The following is a 5,572-nucleotide window of genomic DNA, read 5'->3' as shown; positions in this document are numbered from 1 at the left end:
GTAAGCATTTAACTAGGGCTGGCTTACAGGTTCAGAGGTTTAGTCCATTACCATCATGGCAGGAAGCATGGCAGCATGCAGTCTGACATGGTGCTATAGAGGTAGCTGAGAGTTCTACATCTTCATCCACAGGCAGCAGGAAGGGAGACACACTTGGTCTGGCTTGAGCATTTGAGACCTCAAAGTCCATCTGCAGTAACACACTTCCTCCAAGGCTGCACCTCCTGGTAGTGTCACTTTCCAGTGACCAAGCATTCAAACTATGAGCCAATGGAGGCCACACTTATTCAACTCATCACCACTGTTAATGTAACCACCCAAAATAAAGGCAATACATAAAGAACTACAAGATCACCAGAGACAGGACTGGCGGCTAAGGGAAAACTGCACCAACAAGCCTGTGAAAATTAACCCTGTCTTCCCCATCGGCTCCCTATCCAGTCACCTAGAATAGACTATGCCCCTTGGCCTTATCACATTTCACACTTTACTGTTTTTTGTCGATTTTAGCATGGGACTAATTGGCTCTGCTTCCCCAGATCTTCATTTTTCTGGTGAAGACAACACCATCTGAAGTTTGAACTAAAAAAATTGTATGCTTTTCTCTTGGTAAGTTCTAGGTGAATTTAATTTTGATGCTCAGTGGAGAACCCTAAGAGGATGGAGGTGGGACTTTGCATCCCTACACTAGCCATCACTGTGGATACATAGAAGATGACATAGAGACAGACAGCACCGGCTAGCTACTCCCTGCTGTAGTCTGGAGTTGTCCCTTTGTGCAGAGAACAAACTTCTTGACTGTTGAGTAACAGTAAATTAATAAGACTCCCAATTAATGCTCTGAGCCCAGCAGGAAGACCATTTGGACTCTGGTCTGGCAATTCATCCAGGGCACCAGGAGGCTCATAGCATTTGGTCCCTTGATGCCGGGGAACCCACTCTAAAAGCCTCATTGACTTGCCAAAGACTGTGGTTGTGTTTTTCTCTAATAGGCTATTTAATGAACTGAAGAAGAAGCCCATTATTATTGTTCAGAGAACTAAGCAGAAGACGTGAAAGCCTCCATGTGTGGGTTGAAATGCATTTGCTTTGTTTCTCATTTCCTTCTATTACTTTCAGACCCAAGGTTGTTCTAATCTCCAATTTCCCTATCTTTATGGTTTCATCTACATTGACTTAATTTCACATTCCCTGGTGTTGGTCATGCTCATCTGCATGGCTTCTCTTAAAAATTAGCACCCTCTAGTTGATTTACCTTTTCCTTTCTTTCTTTCGTGTTTTCTGTCCATTTGTATCACATTTACTGAACCCTTACGGTATCCCAAGTCCTGCTAAGTGTATTTATCTTTGTTATTAGCTCACAGGGAACATTGTAATCACTTCTAACAGACACTGTTTTTATTTAAGAACAAACAGAAAATTCAGTTCTATTCTCAGAACTCCACTCGGTTGTTCAGTTCCCCTTCGGGCACTTTAAGGATAGAGTCTGGATCTTTTCCTCTCTGTGTCCTCACCCCTGCTGTTCCTCGGAAACAGCAACAGTTGGAGGATTGTGAGTGTAAACATTTGTCATACGTGGTCCAAATTCTTTACTGTCTATTAGGCGTGGGGTTGAAAACAAGTTCTGTTTTGTTTTTTAAGTTCTCCACGTCTTGTTTTATCATTGAGTTAATGAGACAATCACACTTACCTCAAAGAGTTATGCAAAGGATCTGACTGGTTTTTGGTTATTGTGAGTAGAGTCTCCCTTTTAGATGTGTTTGTTTAGTTTTATGTGCAGAAGTGCTTGGTCTGTATACATCTGTATGTATTGGATCCTCTGGAACTGGAACTATTGGTGGTTGTAAATCACCATGTGGGTGCTGAGGAAATGAATCCAGGTCCTCTGGAAAAAAACAAGTTTTCCTCACTGCTGATTCGTCTCTCCACCCATCCCTTTTTCTTCATGTACTTCTTTCAACCATATTCCATTACATATCCATTCAATGCATGCTGACTCTGTACCAACTGCATATCGGACACTGAGCTGCAGTCTATGGACATGTGGAAAGCAAAAATCACAAGGAGTACCTATACATAAGCTTATCAACTCTTGACGAAGAAATATAAAGAGGGTGAGAATCTCCTGTTTTTAAAAATGAAACACATAGTGGTAGCTCGAAAATATGGAAGTAAAAATATTTGAGTTGATTTGAAGAATTGATTTAAATGAACAGAAATTTTATATGAAAGTTATTTTTGCCAAATAAGATAAGTTTTTTTAACTAATAATCTGTGAACATGTGTGGTGGTTTTAGGGGGTGTTGATAGAAGTATATCGTACATACACCCAGATCATTTCCTCATTGAGGACTTGAACACCTCCTTCTGCTGACCTGAAGGGTGTGTGCACCCCAGGCCTTTCTCATGCACTGCTCCTGGGTCTTCTTGCAAGCTGGCTCCCTGAAAGACACCTAACTCCCTGCTAATGAAGCTCTTCCTTGTGGCACTGGATGACAAGACCCCCTAAGCTAGCTTTCTTCTAATACTGAATTAGATTCTCTTCCTATTCAAATTGCTTCTTTATTGACTCATCTTGTATTTTGTTTGATTGGTGTCAGAATTTCCAGTCTGCAAATGTGCTAATTCATTTTCTGGGTATACAATAAGTTTACTGTGGTTTTTTTCAAATGCCAAAAACCTTCCATTTCTGTTATCTTATTGACATACAACAACAATCCTGAGATGTAACTATTACTACTCCTAATATTTCAAAGATTTAAAACAATATTTAAAATAATCTTAGAAAGATTAATATGCAGGGAGTGTTTGCAACAACGGGTGTTACTCCTCCCACCTAGAGATTGAAGAGTCACCATACTCTGCAAACAAACTCACATATTTAATAGTCTATAAAAACAATCTATGGGGTTGGAGAGATGGCTCAGTGATTAAGAGCACTGGTTGCTTTTCCAGAGGACCTGGGTTCAGTTTCTAGCAACTACATGTCATCTAACAACCATCTGTAACTCCAGTTCCAGGGGATCTAACACCATCTTCTAGCCTCCATAGCTACTTCACAAGCATGGCACAGACATGCAGGCAAAAGACTCAGCATATAAAATAAAAATAAAGCAATAATTTTTAAAGTTAAAAGCAAAACCAACCTTCCCAATTGTCTAAATGGTACATGTATTAGGCTTGCTTTCTTTTGTTGTTAGGCACTGTTTAGCTTTAAGTATTTGGGCAACTTCTAATCTATAGCAAACAGCTGAATCAAAAATTTGAAAAGCAACTTCTCAATCGATATATTCTTTACAATGGGCTATTTTGTAACATGTTTTCTTAAGCATGGGTAGACCAGATGACTTGTCAAAAGAAATAGAGTTCAGTTAGTACTGTATCTACCAGCTCTTTGTGTCTGTCTACATTGAATGTATTTACTGGCAAAGTCTTTTCCTCTAATGTCAGCACTATACATTTAATATAGCTTTGGAAAAGAATTGTATCCTGCTCTGACTCATATACCACTAGCAAAGATGCAATTCTCAATTACAAGCACAAAAATAGTCCTATATTTTATCATATACAAAGCAGATCCACTTCAACACCTACACTGCTGTATTTCATCAGAATGAGCCAAGTCATAAAAATCTCTGCTAGTCCTCCCACCCCCACAAAAACATCATTTTATAAGGTGACATTTTTCTTTTACATCTTCAATTTGTTCCTTACCTCATGAAAGTAATAGTGACCAGTTGTAAAGCGGTTCTATTTTACGTTTATTTACAATTATTTCATGCTGAATTTATTTCCACATAATAGGTCTGTTTCTTGGGTTTCCTACAGGTTATCCTTTTTTTCCCCCTAGGTAAAACTTTTGATTTGGGAGTAATTTATTTCTTTTCAATGAAGACCATCTCAACTCTGCAGGGGTAGTTCCTGGATGTATTCATCCGCCCACAAGACTGTAAGTAGGCAACGTGTCTTGGGTTCTTCTTTCATCTGCATGATATACCCAACACCCAGAGAATCCACATCTAAACCTTCATGTTTATTCTGCATTTTAAAACATTCGGTATTAGTCATTTCTTTCACTGGCAGAAACAGGTTAAGGGGAGAACACATTCATTACTTGGGCGCCAAGTCTCTGAGAAATGCCAATCCATCATGGTGGAGCAGGTACGGTAAGTAGAGGGAGCAGCTTTGTCTGAGCGGCTGGTGTATACAGGAGCAACCCCTCACACAGCAATAGACCAGGAAGCAGAGAAAGCTAGACAGAAATCAGGAGTGAGCACAACCTTCAAAGGCCCACCTCTAGTGACCAACTTCCATCAGCTAGATCGCACCTCCTGAAGACTACACCAGTTTCAAAGGAGCACCACAAGCTGGGAACCAAACACTCAAAACAGAGCCTGAGGAGACATTCTAGATTTGAGCGAAAAGTTTTTGGTCACAAAGCCTATGTTCGGTCTTTACTTTTTGGCCTAGGAACAAAATTTCACCATCATAATGACAACATGGGACACAGTTATTGGTGATTTCTAGGTTCCACCCAAGCCCTGGTTATTAACTATAAGACAAGCATATTTTGTTGATTCACGACAAGCACTAAGAGGGTTGCACACAGTAAACATTTGCTTTTTTTTTTCTTTTTTCTTGTTTTCAGAGCTGGGGACCGAACCCAGGGCCTTGTGCTTGCTAGGCAAGCGCTCTACCACTGAGCTAAATCCCCAACCAAACATTTGCTTTTGTTGTGCAGTCCTAGCTGTTGTCTGAGAATTGTTCTGAACTTTCGGATATGAGGAAATTCAATACTGGAAATCGTATTTTGTGCTGACTCCCCTCCTGTGGCTGTGAGTGTACACAGTCACTTGTGCTTGCTGAGTGCTCCTCACCGATTGATGAAATTGATGAGAGACTCCCTTGAAGCAAAACTTCTTAAGTCCAAACGACTTGAACAAATCATGTTATTATTAGCTTCACACACGGACAGGAGAAAGGAACAGATAGGCTGTGATCCTATATCATTACTGGATGCCTGAAAATGTTCCCTGATATCATCACTAGAGGCCCGAAGATGATGTTCCCTGGAGTTGCAAAGATGTTCCCTGACAGAGCCTCCTCACGGAGTCAAGCAATGCCATCTCCATTCTGGGATACTTTCATTGAGTTCACTTAGAAATGTAGACGAGTAAGAGTTACATAGGACTGAAGAACCAAATCAGATAGAGGATGGACACAGTCTCTGGGCATCTCCAGTTTTCTTTCCTTCATTAGAGTTTGACTATAAGTCTGCAGTCTCTCATTCTGCATCCACTTCTTTGCTGGCCTCTTCTTGATAAGCATGTATTTACTTCCTTGAACGTGACAGCAAAATGTCTATTTCCAGAAAGGTAGAAAGGGGCTTTTCTTAGTTGTTTTCATTAAACCATTTGAATTTGAGTATACATTTTCCAGCACCTGTAATCTATAAATCCCATTGTTATTGAGATTCTCACTATATTAATTCTGCTGTTTAATGAGCTAGTTTGCTCTAAAGATATTAAAAACGTGCTATTGATCCTCACATGGTGTTCTGTGTTCACCTTGT

General features: G+C 40.1%; 1 long non-coding RNA gene across 4 annotated transcripts in view; it reads right to left on the bottom strand.

Annotated features, from left to right (window-relative positions):
• LOC147994801 (uncharacterized) overlaps positions 1-5,572 on the bottom strand; it is a 340,279-nt gene that overhangs the window by 222,033 nt on the left and 112,674 nt on the right. The window contains exon 3 of one of the 4 annotated variants that reach the window (XR_015686470.1): positions 3,745-5,361. The exons of the other annotated variants lie outside the window; for them this stretch is intronic. This is a non-coding gene — a long non-coding RNA (uncharacterized LOC147994801). Of the gene's footprint in view, positions 1-3,744; positions 5,362-5,572 lie in introns of those variants that run through there. 4 annotated transcript variants of the gene reach the window in all.

Source organism: Rattus norvegicus, chromosome 4 (genome assembly GCF_021556685.1).
Source record: "Rattus norvegicus strain SHRSP/BbbUtx chromosome 4, alternate assembly SHRSP_T2T, whole genome shotgun sequence".
NCBI classification, from domain to species: domain Eukaryota; kingdom Metazoa; phylum Chordata; class Mammalia; order Rodentia; family Muridae; genus Rattus; species Rattus norvegicus.
This window is presented reverse-complemented; position numbering and strand designations above follow the sequence as displayed.